The sequence below is a fragment of the Cololabis saira genome, chromosome 18 (assembly GCF_033807715.1).
Source record: "Cololabis saira isolate AMF1-May2022 chromosome 18, fColSai1.1, whole genome shotgun sequence".
In the NCBI taxonomy this organism is placed as follows: domain Eukaryota; kingdom Metazoa; phylum Chordata; class Actinopteri; order Beloniformes; family Belonidae; genus Cololabis; species Cololabis saira.
This window is the reverse complement of record NC_084604.1, coordinates 32,529,711-32,551,386: the sequence shown is the minus strand read 5'-3', so window position 1 is coordinate 32,551,386 and position 21,676 is coordinate 32,529,711. Positions and strand designations below refer to the sequence as shown.

Here is a 21,676-nt window from a genome sequence, read left to right as displayed (position 1 = left end):
ACTGTCATTTAGCAGACACTTTTATCCAAAGCGATTTACATCTGAGAGAACAAACGCACCAGATCTGTGGTTCATTTGTAATTTCATAACTGGTTATGCTGATTTTTCAATATAAATCGTAAATCATTACAATAGATGATAATATGACTTATTCTTGGTCAATACCAATCAACACCTGATGCCCGGGCCCAAATCTTATAGTAGATGCTTCCATGAGGTTTAGATAAAGCTGAATTTTATTTATTTTTGGATACAAAGGATTAGTCTTGTCCCTCTGGATTGGACTGATTTCCAGTCTACAGTAGCAGCAGCTGCAGAAGAAAGTGTCCCTGGACACCGTGCAGAGTCACAGAACCACTCAGAGAAATGAAGCTGTGATAACGGCTATATTGGTTGTTTTGAATAAGGGGATACGTCTTGTACTGGGGGGAATGGCTATATATTGGAGAAGCACCAGACCTATTTCACAAGGGAGAGTTCACAGAGGAAGGAGGTTGGCAGATGTCCTTACATAAAGTGAAAATAGTATGTTTGACTGTAAGCGATAAGATCGACACAGTAAAGACCTGCGCAAAGATGTCTCATGCAATCCACTTTTCAGAACTTGTTAAAGGGCAGGGCTAAGTCTTGAAGATGAATACCTCTGTTATAGGGCTGGGCGATATGGACCAAAAGTCATATCTCGATATTTTCTAGCTAAATGGCGATACTCGATATATATCGGTATTCTTTCTGTGCAATAATTGGGGTTTCCCCCAAAGCATTATAGCATAGCATCTCTGTTAGCTTCATTTTTTTCTGAGGCAAACCCTTAAAAAAACAGTCAGTTTTAATACAAAGCCTCGTGCCAAATGTCACACAGGTACCTTTATTAACAGAGGTCTGCACAATATCAAAATGTATAAAACAAATTAAATAAAAATAAACTGCCTGCATATATAGAATAAAAATGCTTCTTGAATAAAATAAAACAAATATCCCTTTCCTGCATAACAATTAAATTAAAATACACTGTGCAATTAATACAATGTAGACAGTAACAGGCAGACTTTTCCACTGAGGTTGACAGTTGTGCAAATAACAAAACATTTGTGCAAATCTCAAATAAAACATTCAAGTTAATTTGTCACAAAATAAGCTATATCAAAATCCTAAAAAAAAAAAGCTATATCGATATAAACGATATTGTCTCGTACCATATCGCGTTTGAAAATATATCGATATATATTAAAATCTCGATATATCGCCCAGCTCTACTCTGTTATTGACTAAATTCTTTCAAAGCCACCAAGACTTGGAAATCACGCTCCTGGTGAACACTCAGTCACACCACTCCAATCATCTGATCTTCACTTGCAGGGTTCAAACAATCTCTGGAAACTCTTATCCGTGGGCTCCAGTCTGGTCTGTAGTTGAGTCATTGTGGAGGGTTTGTGATCACTCTGTTGCCCTCTGTGATTGCAATTGTTCAGTATTGTTCAGTCCACAGCATCTGTTTTGGGGGCATGCAGTGGATCTGCTTTAGTCATGGTGGTGGATTTACCCAGGATGTAAACTGCTTGCTCCATCGTACTGCTGTCATCTTCTTGTTGGAGGTCACCAAATGTCTGTCTGGCTATGGCTGACCCTCTGCTACTGTGGGTAGCTACTGTTTAAATTTTGTAAATAACTGCTGGAGTGAACCGCTGTAAAACATTAAACAGTTATTTTGCTTTGGTTCTGGAGGTCTGAAGTAAAACTCTTGAATTTTCTTTACCTCTGGATTGAACTAAACTTTTCATAAACTCAACTCATCACTTTGCAAAGTTTTATTGATGTTTGAGTTGTTCATTACTTAAGGTGACATTTAAAACTTTCTGAGTGGCTGATGTCTTGGTAAATTAGCTTATTGTGACTCGGAATTAGTCTTATCTGTTAAATATGAGGCTTTTTTAAGTTTGAATAGGGAAATGTGGTGACATCACAGCGGCACAAGAAATGGATGGCTGTAAAATCTTTTTTATGCACGTTTTTATGCTTCAGTTTCATGCAGATGAACAGGAGATAAAAACCATTCATTTGTGAAATGAAGAGATGCTCAAAGAGCAATTCAGCTGCTTTTGGTCAGAACTGCTTCTGCTGTCATGCTGTTTTTAATAAAACTGTCAGTGACAAGTCTCTGTAGGCACATTTATAATTGCTGTACACACACAAGGGGGGGGGGGGTGTTGATCTTCATCCTTTGTAATAAGTTCTGTATTTGAATCGTTTTTACTGTTTGTTCATATTTTTAATCCCCCGGTTCCCAGTCTGGTAAGACCATGTCAGAGACCCGGCCGCCCACTGGGACACAGCTGCACGATGTAGGGGGGGCGGGGGGTTCTCATAGTGCTCCTCATAGTGCTCCTCCGGTCATGGAGGCGATGCTGTTTGATGTGCTTTCACAGAGACTCTCAAAAGAGCAGTGTTGAGGATGAACATAGCTGACGTCGGGGATGAAATGAACACGTCCTCTCGGTGCCCCGACAGGTGCCGGTCGTGGCAGCAAAGCAGCGAGTCCAGCAGAGAGCTGCACGCCGGGCTTTGGGTTGGGTCGATTTCCTGAGGCGGGAACATATGCTGTTAGCGCTTGAACTGCCATTCTCTTCACTTCATTTCGAGAACAACATCCTATGCACATTGGTATTATATTATATATTATAATATTAGATATGGAAATATGAAAACAATTATTTTACAATATGAAGTGGTTAGGGGTGTGACAATATATCGTGCCACGAAATTTCGCGATACAAAAACGTCACGAAACGTGTCGTGGAGGTGACAAACTGTATCGCGATATTGGGTTATTAATATTAATCCATTGTGTTGACTAGTAACGCGCATCCGACCACGCGTGAAGACCGCGCCTCGACCCGTGGACCAAAATCTTCCTCCGCTCAGAAGAAACTAGTACCGTTTTGCGGTCCCGTTTTGAGCTCTGAACCTTTACTTATGTAAGGCTGGTGTAGAGTTAAGCCTTACCTTATTATATTAAACCTTTTTAGTAGGATAAACATGGGGACAACTTCTTCCGATTTCGAGTGCACTTTAATGTCCGCTCAACAGTGTAGGATTTTAGAACATCAACACAGCAGCTAGTTCCGTACTGTGGGGTATCACTCCGCCCAATCTAAAACAGACTAATCACTACAGATTGTTATGACCACCTGGCTCACGGTAGATCACAACAAGTAGGGAGACCACACAGGTAAACCATTTCATGTATTTATTAAAAAGAAGGCCCTAAGGTACAAGGTAACTAAAGATAATAATGTGCAAAGTAACAAGAAACAACTAAGGGAAAAATGGTTGGCCGTTGTTGTCACAGGCAGGGAGGGAGAGAGCGTGGCAGCCCTGGAACCCTCTCCTTAAATACCCTCCCAGGCAATCAGACCCAATCCTGTGCACCTGGATTGGACCTGACCTGAAAGGCAAAAATGAGGAAAGCACCAAGGAAACAGCGCCTCCCCCACCACACAGGAGGAGGACAGCTATTCCCAATACAGAGATACATAACAAGATAAACTGACTAGTGTCATTATAGTCCCTGATTTACATCAGAATATAAAGAATATATTTATAAAATAATGAACCCTGAATTACCAAAATAACCTTCTTAACAAGAATAAATCTCCTCTTACACTTATAAGGTGAGCATGAATCAATCTTTTTTATGATTTAAAATTGTATTTATTTATTTACTTGTATTTATTTATTTAATTTTAGTTGTTACATTTCTGGAAAAGAAAAAAGTCAAATCATACATGAGAGAAACTATTCAAAATATTTGTACTTGTATGAAACTGAAGATGCATAATGCAAACCTGACATTTACTTTTAGTTCAGTTTGTGGAAAATGGTTGGCCTGGCTTTCTCTTTAAAACTTAAACAGTTATAAAGAATTACAAACTGTAACAATAGGGCAAATGCACAGCATTGTTTTGTATTTTGTGTCTTTCAAATAAAAGACAATTTTTTTCCAGCCATATGTTCCTCATTCCAGGTTGTTTAAAAAAATACTGCTATAATATTGTATTGTTATCGTGACCTCAATATCGTGTATCGTACCGTATCGTGAGATTAGTGTATCGTTACACCCATAGAAGTGGTTCACAGTGGCAGGGATGAGGATTGGCACGTCCAAAATCTGAGGCTATGGTTCCCAGTCGGAAAAGGGTTTGAAATGACGTGGCGCCTCAAATGGAGGAGTTTAAACCCCTCGCGTGTCGTAAGAGTGACAGTCGGATCGGTGTAATCTGCTGTAATGCAGGCCGTACCAGTCTGTAGGGGCGTACACAGAGCTGAGCTAAAGGAGCAAGGCTCTGGGTCCAGCAGTTGATTTATGTTCCCACATTCACCTGTTGTCATGAACTGTGGGTAATCACCCGAAAGGATGAGATCACAGATTCAAGAGGCTGAAATGAGCTGCCTCTGCTGGATGGATGGGCTCTTACTCAGAGACGGGGTGAGGAACTCAGTCAGCAGGGAGGAACTGGCCTGTTGGGGCATCCGTTCAGGATCCCTCTCGGACACCTCCCTGGGGAGCTGCTCTGGGCATGTCCAACTGGGAAGAGGGCCCGAGGCAGACGCAGCACATGCTGGATGGATTATATCCCTGGGATGGCTTGGGAACGCCTCAGTATCCTCTCAGAGGAGCTGGAGGAGGCGGCTGGGGAGCAGAGATCTGGATCTCTCTGAAGCTGATGGCCCCATAGTGCTGGGCGATATATCGAGATTTTAATATTTATATATATATATTTTTAAACGCGATATGGTACCAGACTATCGTTAATATCGATTATTTAATTTTTTTTTTATTTTTTATTTTTTTTAATGATTTTGATATAGCTTATTTTGTGACAAATTGACTTGAATGTTTTATTTGAGATTTGCACAAATGTTTTGTTATTTGCACAACTGTCAACCTCAGTGGAAAAGTCTGCCTGTTACTGTCTTGTATTAATTGCACAGTGTATTTTAATGTAATTGTTATGCAGGAAAGGGATATTTGTTTTATTTTATTCAAGAAGCATTTTTATTCTATATATGCAGGCAGTTTATTTTTATTTCATTTGTTTTATACATTTTGATATTGTGCAGACCTCTGTTAATAAAGGAACCTGTGTGACATTAGGCACGAGGCTTTGTATTAAAACTGACTGTTTTTTTAAGGGTTTGCCTCAGAAAAAATGAAGCTAACAGAGATGCTATGCTATAATGCTTTGGGGGAAACCCCAATTATGGCACAGAAAAAATATCGATATATATCGAGTATCGCCATTCAGCTAGAAAATATCGAGATATGACTTTGGCCCCACAACCTGAACCAAGTTGAATAGAAGTTGATGGATGGATGAATAGCAATATGCAGCCTTGTAACTTTGTAAAAGTGACATTTGTTATAAGTTATTTTTCTGTGGTATATGTAAAAAAAAAAAAAAAACATTTCTGACTCCCAGATCAGGTTATTTCAGTGTTATTTCTCCTTCCCTCCTGTAATACCTTTGTGGCTGTATGGTTGGTTGTGTTTACAGTGTGTTTACTGCCCCCTTTCATCAGCCCCCCCGCCGTCTGTGTTACCCCCACTGAGCTGTCATTTGTTGAGTGATGATGGTAGACCTGCCTCTATTTCCACCATTTAAATCCTGCTGCAGGCAGGGGGGAGATTATCAGCTTCTTACCTGTTGCCCTAATCAAAGGAATTATTAAATCACTGCTGGGTGTTGCTGGGAATAGCACCTTCTAAAAATAAACATGTGGCAAAAACACACACTGAACAGGAAAGTGAGAAAATCTCTCAGGTAGGGCTGGGCCATTTTGGACAAAAATAAATTCCCCATTTTTTTCTCTGAAAACCCGATTTTCGATTTTGATTTTTTTGGTAAAACTACAAAAGACAATGGAATAAATTGTTTCAAATATTTTATCTTTATTTTTAAAGAAAAATTGCAAAAAAAAATGTCCCTATTGGGAATGAAGTGCAATTGAAAGATACTGTAAATCCTCCTTGAGTTTAGTAAAGGGACAACATTTACAATTTTCTTGACAAAACAAAGATGACTAGACGAGCTCTGTCTGTAATGCAGCCAGCTGCGAAAATCGAATCGATTTTCCAATTTTCCTTTTTTTAACATCGTCTTGATTAATGAATCCGATTTAGATTTAAAATTGATTAATCGCACAGCCCTACTCTCAGGTACCATTGTGTGTGTTCATGTGTCTAACACTGAATAATACTCGTTGCTGGCAGGCGTTGGAGTTTCCATTGGAAGCTCTTGTGCATGTAGGAGATGGGTGAAGCCAATGTGATGTCAAGAATCAGTTTTGATGGGACTGCTGTTTTGAAAGTTGTCCCATTCTTTGGCTACTGGTATCTTGGTATTTGGAGCTGTTTTTTTTTTTTTTTTTAAAGAAGTGTAAGGGATGGAAGAGATCCACCTTAAAGCCGTCTACTGGCACCATCAGCGCTCAGTTCAGAGATGTCCTCAGTCATTTATACATTTAAGCTTTCATACACTTGTCACTGCACAAAACAAGTTTGTGTATGAGGCAGTAAAATTGTTTATCTACTGTAAATGCTTGACATTTTGAAACGGGGATCCGTAGGGATTGTCCATGTTTTTGAGTTTTACTTAAAGTGGACCTATTATGGCATTTAATGTATATTTTAAACAGGCCTTGAATGTCTTAAAAACAATCAAAAGCTTGGTTTTTCTACATAAATCAGAAATTCAGCCTCTGGCCCATGTCTCTAGTTTTACCGCTTCTAACCTCCTTCTCTATGAGGGATTCTGAGGGGAGGGGAGGATATGATAATGAGGCTCTGCGCTGATTGGCTGCCTGAATGACGTGTAGCAGGGGAGGACACAAAGCCTCGCTCTGGGCAGAAGAGCAGCGGCTGCGTACACTATTAAAGCATGTCCCATGCGATGCGAGCTTCAGTGACAAAATCAATTCCATAAAGCCTGAATTACGGTTCTGCGTTAAATAGACGCGTACCTACGCCGTAGGCTCTGCGTTGGTGTAACGCGGAACCATAAATCAGCCTTTAATTCCCTGACGGGGTCACCTCGTCTTCACACTAATTCACACAGGAAGATTTAAGTGAATTCTAAACAGGTACACCACAGTTATTTACTCCGATTCCTCATCATTTCATTTCTTATTTTACAAGACAAATTAATCATGTTAACTGTAAAGAAATCTCAACACTGGCCGGTGGGGGAGCGTGGGTGTCTTTCCAGGTCCGGCTCTGCTGGTCCTGCGACCAAAGCGTGGTTTGCATTTTGCTTACGTAACGAATGCGCAAAATCTGAACGGCTCGTAGAAGCCACATCACACTGGAAGGATCATCCGGGCGGCTGTACAGACACTGCAGAATTTGGTTGCTTTCCTCCTTCTCTGAGTTGGCACGGTGAGGGGAGACCACTTTATAAATGTTAAAGCAAGAAAAAACTTGTTTTTCATAATAGGTCCCCTTTAAGGATCTGCAGCACTTAAGGTGCAATGTACTGGTCAGTTTGTGCATTTCTTTTGTTTTGGACACATATCAGGTTGTTCATTTATCAAAGTATGAGTGGTTAGGCCCGCAGAAGCAAACACGCTTGCAGGGATGTAGTTTTTTTGTCAACGTTTATAGGGATGAAATCTATTTAACAAACAGTATAGACATTTATGGAACAGCTCATACTTACTCAGCATCTTGAAAATGAACCATGGTCTTTTGAGACTATATTTCTGCTTCGTTTTCCATCTCTTATTGGCAAGTTCACTCTTAACAGAACGCCCAGCTCACCCCTGTGAACAGCCCTCGCCCATTGATGTGAAGAGGAGATGGAAAGAGACGGGAGTCTGATGCCGCCAAAGAAAGTTTGATCAAATCTAGTTTAAGATAAACTTCAGTTACTCACATATCCATGTCATTCGTAATGCTGCAGATTAAATAATATATAACCTTGTTAAAAAGCAAAAACCCCTCATTTTCAGAATTCCTTCTCATTTAGCCTCACTAATATGCTTTCATGTGTACTGAGGGAGGGCTGCTGGAGTATGGTGAATATCCTGATTATGTTGGTCACTATGAAGTTCTTGAGTATTAACACAATGATTCGCTGAATTTGTGTAAAACTTGTATTGTCATTTTCCTTGACCTCTGAAAGCGATGTTTTGACCAGAGGACCTACTCATCAAAGGAGCGCTTGTGCAGACAAGCTCTGCCCGGTTGCCGCCACTTTGTTTTACGTCAAGTTCAAGTCGACCACTGATGTCATGGAAACTGCCGTCAATGGAGGCGGGAGGAGGAGAGCTCAAGGCCTCTGCTCTCAACACTGTTTCTTTTGTCATAAATATCCAAGTACGGATCCAGTACTGTGGAAAGAGATGCAGAATATTTAGAGTGGATCTTGTAAAACAGTGTCTCCCAACCTGGGGTCCGGCACCCCTGGGGGGGCACCAGAGATCCCTGGGGGGGCGCGAAACTTTGTCTTCTTTGAAATATGCAGTTGTAAAAATTATATTTGCGAATGAGTCATTCATAAGACATTGTTAGGAATAATTTATGAATGTCTTGAATATTTTTTGTTTTTATACACTGGTGACAAACACAGGAAATGATTTCATTCCTTATTCCTATTATTATTATTATTATATCATTACTCAACATTTAATCTACTCCGACAGGTTGTTAAAGGAAAAATGTAAAAAAATGTTGGTCTCATAATAAAAGAGACATTTTTCAAAAATATTTTTATGTCCTTTTATGTCCTTTTGTGCGTATTTTATACATTGGTGGCATTGGAGAAAAAAAAGTCATATGTATACTAGGGCTGTTCGATTAATCGATTTTAAATCGTAATCGCGATTATGTAATTAGAACGATGTTAAAACGTGAAAATCGTAAAATCGATTTTTCAAAAAAAAAAAAAAATGTTTATTTTTTTTTTTTTTAACCTTGTCTGCACACATATTAATGATTGATACCATATTAATGATTGATGGAAATACCTCTCAATACCTGCGACAAGTGCCCCATCGGAAAGGCTCTTTAGTGTAGGAGGGGGCGTTGTAACATGCCACCGGGCATCCCTCAAGCCAGATGCCGTGGACCGGCTCGTGTTCCTTGCAAAAAACTTGCAAATGTGAACAGCAAATGTAATGACTGACATTACACACCTCTACCTCCTTCATGGGTTGCATTATTATTTAGCATGCAAAGACCCAGTTTAGTTTAATTAGAAAATGTCTTGTTTTATTTAATTGGAAATATAACTTACTGTATGTTTGCAAGTGCTGATTTGCTGATTTTTTTTTCAGAGATAAAACTTTATATTTTATTATATTTTTTAAAACTTTTTTTCAACTTATTTTACAGAGTTTTGCACTTTATTCATTCATTTTTGGTTTAATAAGAGCAAAGTTTGCACTTAAAGCCCAAAGTCAAATGTTCAATAAAAAAACTGCATATTTGAAATAATTTCTTTGCCTTTTGTCAATTCACAAAATAATCGTAATCGAAAATCGGATTTTGAGAGAAAAAAATCGAGATTTTATTTTTGGGCAAAATCGAACAGCCCTAATGTATACAGAGTAAACCAAAGAGAAATGTATCAAAAAAACATAATGTTCATTTTTTCAATTAAAGACTATTTTGGTGCTAGTATGTACGGGTCGGGGGCCCTGGCTGGTCTTAGACACAAGTAGGGAGGGCTCCAAGGAAAAAAGGTTGGGAACCACTGTTGTAAAACACTAATTTTTATACATTAAAGAAAATAATTACATTCTCAGCATAGTCTTTTGCAAGACTTAGATGAGAATAAGCAATGAAAATCCCAGACATGAGAACAGTTAACAGAACAGCAACCTTTCCTCACGTAGTTGTGAAGATCTTTCCTGTACTGTCGATTCTTATCTGCCCAAGTTTATTTACCCAAGTGATTGTGTAAAGAAGCCATTACTGTCCTGTTCCTGCCCTGCTCTGGGCAGAGCTATGATGATGGGAGGACAGATACCAACAGAATTGCAGCTTGGGCCAAGTAGAGCAATTGTAAGGGAATTTGTCCTGCCTTCAGCCCAGACACAAGGATGTAAGATTTTCACAGAAGAAGCATTTCCTTCCTCTTGCTCTGTCTGTGCTTTTGACCCCGACTGTGCATACATTTAGGTTTTTTCTTAATTCTCTTTCACGTACCCGTCACTCAGAGGCTGCAGCAGAGCAGATGCTGAGGGCAGTGCGGTTTGTCTAATTTGGCAGTTCATTTCCACGTCTGTGTTTGACGAAGGCTGCCTTTCTTACCTATTAAAAGCTTATTCAGCCGAAGCCAGAGGAATGATTAAAACTCTGCCCTTGCCAGATAGGATGAGGAGAATTGCTGAACGCGAGTAATGACGCCACAGTGTGTGTTGCGTTTGCTTGTGTAGGGACTTGCTTCCATGTGTCTTTGTGTGTCAGAGTCTCCCCCGAGGGCGCCACAAACATCTGTAGTATTACTGTAAATGTACAAGAGGAAGCTTTTTAAATGTTACGTTGGAAACTCCTATGCTTTCAAATGATGCTAAATGTCTATATTTCTGTGTCTGTTTTCACTTTTTCTATCATTAGAGCGGAGCGGTGCTATCTTCCAGTGTTTCCCCTCAGTTCTCCATTCGTCTGTCACCTGGTAAGTACGCTCAGATTCACCTCCCACATCCAGCATCTGGCTTTTCAGTCCTTTATGTAATCATAAGTTCACTTCGCTGTGAACAACAAATTGCTGTCACCTTTTTAGAAAATAGAAAAAGACTTTCCAGTTAAAGGAGCATGAGGCTCCTTTTAAGAAATGAGACTCTCTAGCGCCACCCTTCGCCACGACGGCCGTCGGGGGTACTGCAGCCAACAGTGAAGCCGGCACGGGAGAACGGGGAGAATGCGCATGCAGCGTAATTTTTTTTATTTTTATTTATTTATTAACATACAGTGCAAACAACGACAAAAGACGACATCAGTTTGTGTGTGTGTGAAGATAAGATAGATAATTATCATATAGAGTGGTGTAGCACGATATAATATAGAATAATAATATAGTAATATCCTAATACAACATAATTTTTATAAAATATTATAACATATAACCAAATTATATCACCATACTATTATATATAACAATATAATAATACTATAGTTTAACATCCCATGAGATTTCATAACTTAATATAATAATAAACTATGAAACAATACATCATGATAATGCCTAGAATAATTATTAGAATTAAAATTGGTAATTTATATATTGCAATGAGGGGTGAGGTCAGACCGGGGCGTCAGGGAAGTGCGCAGGAGGCCCCCACCAGACTCCAGTTGCCCGACCGGGAGCCCCAGCAAGAGGCAAGTAGGACGGCAGTGAAAGGAAAGCCCCCCTCTCTTTTTCATTTTAAGTATTTTTTAAATTTTATATATATATACATTTTTTTTTTTTTTTTTTCATGCAGCGTCATGTGACGTCACATCCGCAGCCCAGCGCGGGAAATTCGGCCCCAAAATTGCAGCACATTTTGCAGCACACAGCCTGTTCAAGGCAACGGAGAGATACACTAGAAGGCTCATTCATTTTGGTTTGGAACGCTTCATCTGACATTATTACTAGAAAACTTAAAACATATATGATTTTTTTTCATAAATCCTGCCTCAATCCTGCCTCATGCTCCTTTAATGCAGATGGAAGGGCATTGTCTGAAGTCATCAGTTTTGGTGGCACATGGCAGCATCGTAGGCATAAGGTAGACATACTTCTGAAGTACAGTTGGCATTAGTGTCTTTTCTTTGTCCTGTTTGAGGCAGATTTAGGTAATACTGGAGACTATGATGCCTGGAGTCTGTGATTAGTAGATTATTAAGTCAGTGAAACAATGTATGCATCAAAAGGTAGAAGAATGAGCTAAAAAATGATAACGGATTAAAAAAAAAAAAGTTATCCCGTGGATTGGATAAGACGCTTTCCTCTTTTTATCCAACACAGACACGCTTGATCTTTCTTAATCGCCACCAAGTAGCCTCAAAGGTTAAAGTAGAGGTATTTCTTATACAATATAGGATAGAAGACCTGAAGCATTAATATAAATCCTCAAAACGGAATAACTAAAACTAGAATTAAAAAGTAATTTTGTTAACTTTGTTTTAGTTTTATTCAACAGAAAACTAAGAAAGTGTATTATGCATTTGCCAAAAGGACTGTATCTTAAATTGCAACAAAAAAAAAGGCTTTATTTATTTTAATGCGTTTTGCAAGCATTTGATTTGATTTGAAGTTTTACATCAGCGGACCCAGCGTAAGGGCCCGTGTTAACAATATGCCCTGCGCTGGTCAGGAAAATCCCAACGGTGAAAAGTTGGGATGTCTTTGAGTATTCTTTGGCTTTCCCAAAGTTCAGCACTGAACGTGAGCCAAAGTTCAGAACAGCAGCGCTGCAAGTGGCTCCCTGGCTCCTGAGCATTACAATGTTTTGCATAAATGGGTTTAGGTTATGTTCATTTGTGCCTCTGGACTGTTGACCACTTTGATTTTTACCTTCCGCACTACCCATCCTCAGAAGCTGAATTATAGATAGTTTGCACTACAACCTGCTTTCTTTTGAACATAAATGAAGATGGATGTTAATTTGATTTTATATCTTTCTTTTGTTTTTATTACAATATTATTGTAACCCTTTTGAAACTCTCAACCCCTCATAATACTATAATGTTCATGTTCTGGATCTCTGGAAAGCGTCTAGAGACAACATCTGTTGTATTAGACGCTATATAAATAAAATTGAATTGAATTAATACAAAAAACTAATGCAAACTAAACTAAGAATTCTTGAAGAAAATAAAAAAATCAGTTCAGAGAAATTATTAAAACAAACTCGATTTGGCACTATTAGATTATTAACTGCAATCATTGAGGAACCGTAGCTGATACGTGCTTTATTTAAATGCTAAACTTCTGATCTACTGATATACAGAACAGTAAGAACCAAATACTGTAGTGATGTCACTCATCAAGGCACGTCCTAGACTTCATGAACTTTGTTTGCATTCAGCTTAGATCCGACAGTATTGTTTGTAATCATGATGATGATCCCAAACCTAACCGAGGGGAATATTCAAATGAACACGTATGTCAGTATTAAGCTCTTTAACCACCGCTCTTTGCATGAACTCAGGAAAGCGTCTGCACAAGCCGGCTTTAACGTCTGTTTCCAGCTGTCGGTTTACAGCTAATTACAGCGCTTGTTTACTAGACTTGAGCTGTTTTTAACAGTGTGTGCATGTGTATTTGGCCGGGCCATTTAGTGATAAGGGTCTGTGTCAGAGATGTATGTGCTCTTGTATTGTCCCCAGGGGGTGGTGAGACTGGGTGGGTCCCCATGAGTCTCAGTGTGGCTATAAATACACAGTGGGATCCCATTCACGGCCTCCAGTGAGTGTGTGTGTGTGTGTGTGTGTGTGTGTGTGCGTGACGCTGCTGCAGCCAGGCAAGCTAGAGGCTATTACTGGCCAGAAGGGTTGCTATGGAGACCAGTGGTGTCAGAGAGGAGCACAACATCTGTGGCTCGACACAGGTTTTTCATCTTTTTTGTGTGTCTGATGTTTATCTTTTCTTCTGTCAGTCGAGAGCTGAAAAGCTCACCGACGCTTCCAGGGAAAAACTGCCTGAGGTTGTAAAAACCTTGTTTAAAATCTTTAGTGGCTCGTCATTAGTGTTTTGAACACATGGCAAACATGGCACTTACTTCAGCTGCGAGCTCGCCGCAGACCCTCGGGGTGTCAGTCAGGAGGGACTGGAGGACTCTTCTTTTTTTTTTTTCTTTTTTTTTTTTCACTGGGTTTACGCCAGTGGAAAGCTCTCATTCTGGGGAAGCATTTAACCCTTGGCCCCTGCTGCTCCCACTCTCCGCAGCTCCCCTCTCTATAAGGACATGTTCTATTTCCACAGCTCCTTTACGCCGGCTGCCTTGTCCGCAGCTCAGCAGGGTACAAACTCTCTTTTAATAAGTACTTATTTGGGCAGTGGGAGAACTCCCTTTTATTTTGGTCAACCTTCACTCTCCCCAGCTGTCCTCCTAATGTCAGGCCCTCAGCCTTCTGTTTATTACACATTTTCTTCTGAGGTCATCTCTGTGCAACCCCTTTCTCGCGGACATCAGGAAGGGAGAGCGGTCGGATGGCTGCATTGATGGAAAACATTTCAGATGTGGCACTTCTTCCCAAAATGGTCCATCTTTTGAGTATTCATGAATATGGAACATTTTAATTCCCTTAAGGTATTGTCTCTGACTCCATATGGTGCTGTTTTTCAGTAGCCAGCACAAACAGGTTTTCTACTGAGAACTTCAAGAGGATTTAGTTTATCTGAGGAAATGTATCATACGTCTTAACCACCCATAGGTAAGCTGGAATATTTTGGCGCGTAGTCAGTATTCCTGACCATATTTGGGGGCACCTGGCCTCCGGGGAGCTCTCTGTGTGTTTTTTTTTCTTTGTGCAAGTGGGCAAAATGAACCTTCGACCTTCTAATCCTTTCTAAATGAGAATGACATAGCACAGCGGTGCACAGTGCAGCACGGCTCTGAGTCTGTGATGTAACGTAGTCGTTTTGGAATAATTTGGTATTTTCAGTCTGCAGGAATCCCTTTGCAAAGGCCAGTTACCTAACTTCATGCAGACACTAAAAGGCTTTCCCTCATTGGCAATGCATCGACCTTCATCACCTCAAGAAAAACACCAGTCTGCGTATGGCTTGATTAGACTGAACCTGCTGTTAAATGATCTCAGTGTCCTCAAATGCCTCCAGTAGGGTTTTTATATGGATAAAATCCCCCAAAGTGTCATTTCACTGTTTTTTCTTTCTGTCGGGGTCTTTTCCAGTTGTTATAGCATCTATCTCCACCAGTGACTTAAAGAAAATGCCTTTTAAAACCAGTTGCTCTCATATTAATGTTTGTGTTATTAACCAGGCATGGATATGTGCTCATGATAAATTATCTTTTGCAAATTGTTGGAGTAATGTCAAAGAGAAAAAAGCACTACATTTTTTGAGAACTGGTGAGGCCAGTTGCAGTATTTGTTTCAGGATGTTAGAGCATATTTTATTATCCTAGCTTTATGCAGGATTTCAGCTACTTGACAGTTTGGAGGACTATTTTGTTGTATTTTATGTTTTAAAAATCCCCAAAGCAGGATTAGTTTAGCCACTTCAGAGCCGTGCTGTTTTAAAATATGCACAGTCTTTTTTGAAAATACACAAGACTCGATCTGGAAAAAAAAGAGGGAAGAAACATCTGAATCGGACCATTACAGTAAGCTTATACAATACTGCTGTTAAGATATTTTTTTCCCTTTTCAAAATGTGCAACCAACCAATGCCATGTGCCTCCATACCACACTGGTTTTCTATCTTTGGGAGATGTACGTCATCTCCAGAATTAACTTTTATTTTTGAATCGTCACATCTGGAGATAGTTTACCACTTTTCTTCAGTCCGTTATAACTGAACTCCGTGATTTGACGAAGATTGATCTCAGCGTTTTTATTTAATGGAAAATTGTCATTAATAAATAGTTACTTGAGGATGAAGGCCATTGATAAACATTTATAGATGCATCAAATTCCTATTAGGTAAATCATTATCAATTTGAATCCTGCTGCCAGTATGAAGAGCCACACAAATTAAGATAAAGAGATGTGGAAAGGATGACACCTTCACTGTCAGTACCGTACCATTTTCTTTTCAAGCATTGACCTCTTTTGACTGGTTGAACCGGTGAACCTCTTGGTGTCATGGTTTGGAAACAATGACCTAATTTTGACAAAACGAGGCAAAAAAAGATGTTTTTGATTTTTAGGTCGGCAGTGAATAATTAAAACATAATTTCCATCCCGGATGGACAGGTCAAAGTGGTACAGGTCAATAAATACGTGTGTGTTCACCTGGACAAGAGGCTGGACTGGAAATGCAACGCTGAAGCCGTCTACAGGAAGGGTTAGCAGCAAGGTGCAATATTTCTTCAACAGCTTTGTGGTGGAGGGATCTGTTTTCTTTGTGGCTGCCTGTTGGGCCAACATCATGGAAGCCAATGGCTGATTAAGTAGGCTTTCTCTGTGCTGAGGACTACTTGCAAAAGCTAGGAGATGGGTAGCAACAGCTGCTCAAAATGATGCCCAAAACCTTTCATCCTCTGCACATGATGCTGATCTAAAAACAATTAAAAGTTTTTTCTTCTGTACAATAATAAAGAGGTAGTAATTCCTGCTGCCACACCTTTTTATCGCAAGTCTTTGGAGAAGCTGTTTTTTTTACATTTCAATACATACTAAAACAGTAAAATTCCATATTTGATTAAGTTTCTTTCAGGCTAATTCAATAAATGATAATAAACTGTTTCCAGTCGGTCTGTATCTTGTGAGTTTTTTGTTTTTTTCAGTTAATAATTATCTCAACTGTAAAATTCAAAGGTTGAAAAAGAAAAAAAAAAAATATTTCAGCCTTGAACATGTTGTCTTTTTTTTTTGAATGCTTTGCCAAAAAATATCTTTTCATTGACATGTGACACGGCTTGCTAACTTTTTTGGAAATATGGTCATTTATCTTTATCTGCTTTTCAATATGGACTTAACTGTGGAAACTGATCAAACAAAAGTTTGGTTGAAAGTGAGGGCAACCTTCCTGCTTTTTTCATAGTTGGTATGTTTATATTTGCTGTGGACGTTCATGATCATGCAGTCCATTCACCTGCATGTGGTTATTAATGCACATGTCAGAACGCTGCTGGGCGATCTAGTGTGAGTGCAACTGGAAGACAGTCAGTTTTCCATCCCAGGCTCAAGCTAATTATGTAACCCAGGACCGAGGAGCGTGAGTGAGCGCCCCGATCTGCAACTATAAAAGGCAAAGAGGACTGTAGAAGAGGGTCAATTGGCTTGGAAAAAATCACATTCCCTCCTTAAACGGAATATTATTACTTTAGTCATAGTCCCAGAGAAATTAATTACAAAATCTCTCCGTGGTACATGCAGTATACAGAAGCCCCAGAAAGCCACATGCCAGCCAGCTGCAGATAAAGCTCATAGCAGTTACTTCATGTTCTGTAAAACAGTACAATTGTAACGATAGAGAAAAATGTCTTTTTTTCTTAATGTGTGCTTGTGTATGTGCATAGTAAAGATTTTTTGTTGTATTTCCAGTTCTGCAAAGAACCATTTTGGGAAGTCCCTGGACACTATATAGGGAATGGCAGGGACTTGGAAAAAAAATGAACAGTAATCAAATTAAGCCATGTGCCTGTCATCGTTTATCATGAACTTGTTTCATTATTACTGCAACCGTGCAGGTGTGCCTAATGAAACCCAGAACTTGCTAAATGTAGTTTGGAGAAAAGTGAAGACATGTTTTCTACTTCTGATAAGGTTATCATCAACTGTGGAATTATGGATGTTAGACAAGCCTGTGTCCATTTCCAACTTCAGCAGCACACAGCAGACATCCACGTAGGCAGGTGGAAGCATCAATGGGATGATGGGGGGGGGGACCGGGACCGGGACCGGGACCGCAGGCCAGAACCCAGCACAAGAAACTACAGGAACGATGGACAAAAATGATAGCTATGAGATATTTATAATAAATAAAAATGGTAATGGAGAAGAGAGGAAGGGAAAAGGAGAGGAGAAGAAGGGTGAGAGGCACGGCCCAGCGGATCATGTCGGTGCCCCCCTGCAGCAGAGGCCTATAGCAGCATATCTACTGCGAAGCTATATTTGAGACTAACTATTATAGTCTTGTTCTATAGCTGCAACTATGACTACTGACTGTAACACACTAGAGTTTACACTACCTAGAGATTTACCAACACCAGCTAGAGGTTTACTAAACACTAACTATAGGCTTTACTAAACAGAAAGGTTTTAAGTTTAGTTTTAAAGGTGGAGGTGGTGTCAGCCTCCTTAACCCAGATTGGAAGTTGGTTCCATAGTAATGGTGCCTGATAGCCGAACGCCCGCCCCAAATCTACATTTGGATACTCTAGGAACTACGAGTAAACCTGCACTCTGGGAGCGGAGAGCTCTGCCAGGAACATAAGGCACTATCAAATCTTGTAAATAATGCGGAGCGTGAGAGGTGAGAGGTGTCCAATTCTGCTCTGCAAGGGCCGCTGTATGGCAAGTTTGAGATGTTTCCCTGCTTCGACCCATCTGCTTCAGGTAAATGGACCATGACTGGAGAGAAAGTGAGAAGGGGACCACACAAGAGACCAAATACATCTTATAGAGTCATAAAAGTCACTTAAACTCCACATGTAAAGAGGATCTTCTGAGCCAAAAATAATATAAAACGTCCAAGTGCTAACATTCTTCACCATTTTGCTGCAAAAACATGTCCTGTTATCATTTAAACTGTGATTCATATCAGTTTGGAAATCCCAACAAACTCTCTGTCATCTAATAATAAACCTGGAGTTGTTTTAATTCTGGTATGTGACTTTAAATTGTGACCTCCTCTAGCGGTGTCAGACAGTAGTTTATCTGACACAGTTGTGATTCCGTCACAAGTCCAGAGCTTGGCATCACAGAGCCGGGTTTGATGGATTCTCTTGTTATCGTGGTCTTGGGGATCTCGTGAGAGTTCAGCTGGCTGCTAAGATAACATTTGGAGGGTTTCTGCAGAAGGCAAGATTGGCACCAACTTGATGATTACAAAGTAAGCATGAAAAGTCCACTGGGAGCGCTGCAATTTCCGTGCACACCACATATGTTTTTTATCTTTCTTTACATTGCAATTTCTAGAGAAAAACCATTTCAGAGATCTACACTGAAAAAGCCATTGCTGTCAGTTAGAGACCAACTTTGAATGAGGAGAAAGTAGACAATGGCTTAGTCTGATACTGTAAATGTCTTTGAACACTTTATTTATTGCAATTCCCAAATTATTTAAACTTATGTCAGATGTTCCCAAATTATATTTAAAAAATTGGTTAAATCATTTCTATCAGTGATAAGATGCAACTAAACAAGGCAATTTTTTCATTTCACTTTAAACTCTGACGATAGCGACAATGTAAATTAAATTGATTCAGTTGGTTCCCATAATTCAAGTCAAGTGATTCACAAGGTTTGTTATTTTAATCATCTTGGCACTGGTTTATAATTGAGACAATTTAATCTCAAACTAATAGAGGTTGGATAATGTATTCAGTTAAAACATGTTCTCTACTTAAATTAGCTTTGTTTTTGTGGAATAGGGGTGTATTTCTGCTCCCTATGAAGCCTAACTGAACAATGTCCAAATAGTTCAATATGGCATCACAGTATGTACCCAGAGATGGATCCTCCACACACACCGACATAACCTGCCTATGATAAGCAGGACATGTGCGGTTTCTTTGAGCATGAGCAGTAGGTGAAGCATGTTTATTTTTCAGAGAGAGAATGCATGTTACAGAAGTTTATCTCTGTAAAATAAGTCACTTTAGGTGAAATTTTGCAATGCATTGTGAAAAAAAACAGTTCCACTTTAATTAAAACTGAGAAATCCAGTCATGTTTTAATAAAGTCCGTGGGGAGCCTGTAATAAGCCCCTTGGTAATATTCTTGTCATTTGAAAAAAAAGAAAAATCTGTTTATAGAGTTTGAGTGTCCTGTTTTTCCAACACAGTCTGGAGTTACACATTTGCAGTCTTTTCATGCCAGCCCTACTTATCTATCTAGCCTGTAAACTCGCACCATTTCTATTTGCAACGCTCTTACTAAGCAGACTAAACCTGGGTGGACAAACACAGTAACACAAACACCGGTGGGTGTGGACGCGGAGCCGCATCTCGGACATTGTCCACACAGTAGGAAGCTCAGTGGAGTCTTAGTCAGTGTCTATCAGAGGTGTCAAGTAACGAAGTACAAATACTTCGTTACCTTACTTAAGTAGAGATTTTGGTTATCTATACTTCACTGGAGTAATTATTTTTCAGACGACTTTTTACTTTTACTCCTTACATTTTCACGCAATTATCTGTACTTTTTACTCGTTACATTTTAAAAACAGCCTCGTTACTCTATTTAATTTCGGCCTTTAAAAAAAAAACTATCCAGTTAAATTGCTCCATCCAGATAGAGTGAATTTGGTTGTGGTTGTTTCAGATGTTCTTGTCCAGTTTTGTTCTTACATCCTTTCCCTCAGATTCCTGCAACTAAACTTGGATGTACATTCCAATAAAGGTTAGGATAAATGATAACATGCCTCTGAAGTTTGACTTTTTGCACCATTACAATACTTATAGGCAACTAGTCATCATATCTCCTGCTCTCTGAAACACATGTTGATGCTCAATAGTACACATATATGGTTCTTTAATATATTTGCATTATACTAAGATGCATTCATTTTCAATTTGCTTTTGTCCTTAATGGCTTTTTTCCCCCTTACATTACTTTTACTTTTATACTTTAAGTAGTTTTGAAACCAGTACTTTTATATTTTTACTTGAGTAAAAAACTGGAGTTGATACTTCAACTTCTACAGGAGTATTTTTAAACTCTAGTATCTATACTTCTACCTGAGTAATGAATGTGAATACTTTTGACACCTCTGGTGACTATACATGAATCCAAACCTGGATCAGTTAATCTGCAAAGCAACCATTTACCTGTCATTCATGTAAGCTTTCCCGCTGGAATTATTCATAACTATCCCTTGTATGTCTAGTTTGGTGAATGCACATTGCAAATCACACGTTGACGTGTTTTACTGAGCTGCCGCTCGGCATCAGAAGGCGTTGTTCTCCTCACAATCAGATATGTTGTATGCAGTGTTGACAAAGGGAAACAAACACCCAGCATCTCCGGCCTTGTCGAGCCCGTGTTTACTGAAGCGTAGCCCTCACTGAACAATCCTCATATTTAGTTGCCAAAATTGAATATAAAAACAGACGTGGGCAACAAAAGCACCGAGTTCACTTTCATATGCCGTGTTTACTCGGAGAACAGAGATCACGTTGTAATAAAAACTCTCCTCCCAAGTGCGTCATTGAATTACAGACTACTTTAATCTATTGTCAACACTCAAATTTTCTATTACTCTCAGGACATGAGTACTGTGTGACCGATACCTACGGCAAACGATGGGAAAGCAAGTACTGCTAAGTGGATCTATTCTCGGGATAAAGGGTAAAGTTTAATCTAATTCACAGTAATTTAATTGAACAAGGCCTCCACCACCTGGATGCTGTAATCTGCTTGTGATATTGAAGGAACGTCGCAGGAGTCGTCGTGACACCGGTCCCAGCGCAGCAGCTTGTTGCAGTTTGCTCTTGCTAGTGGTTACTCTTCACTTCAGCTTTATTTGTATACAGAGGTGTCAAAAGTATTCACATTCATTACTCAGGTAGAAGTATAGATACTAGAGTTTAAAAATACTCCTGTAGAAGTTGAAGTATCATCTCAAGTTTTTTACTCAAGTAAAAGTATAAAAGTACTGGTTTCAAAACTACTTAAAGTATAAAAGTAAAAGTAATGTAAGGGGGAAAAAAGCCATTAAGGACAAAAGCCATTGAAAATGAATGTATCTTAGTATAATGCAAATATATTAAAGAAGCATATATGTGTACTATTGAGCATTAACATGTGTTTCAGAGAGCAGGAGATATGATGACTAGT

At 39.4% G+C, this 21,676-nt stretch overlaps 1 protein-coding gene across 1 annotated transcript in view; it reads left to right on the top strand.

Annotated features, from left to right (window-relative positions):
* Positions 1 to 21,676, top strand: part of LOC133418720 (1-phosphatidylinositol 4,5-bisphosphate phosphodiesterase beta-4-like) — a 104,390-nt gene that overhangs the window by 27,377 nt on the left and 55,337 nt on the right. The window contains 1 exon segment of the mRNA XM_061707563.1: positions 10,619 to 10,676. The gene's annotated coding sequence lies outside the window, so the exon portion shown is untranslated.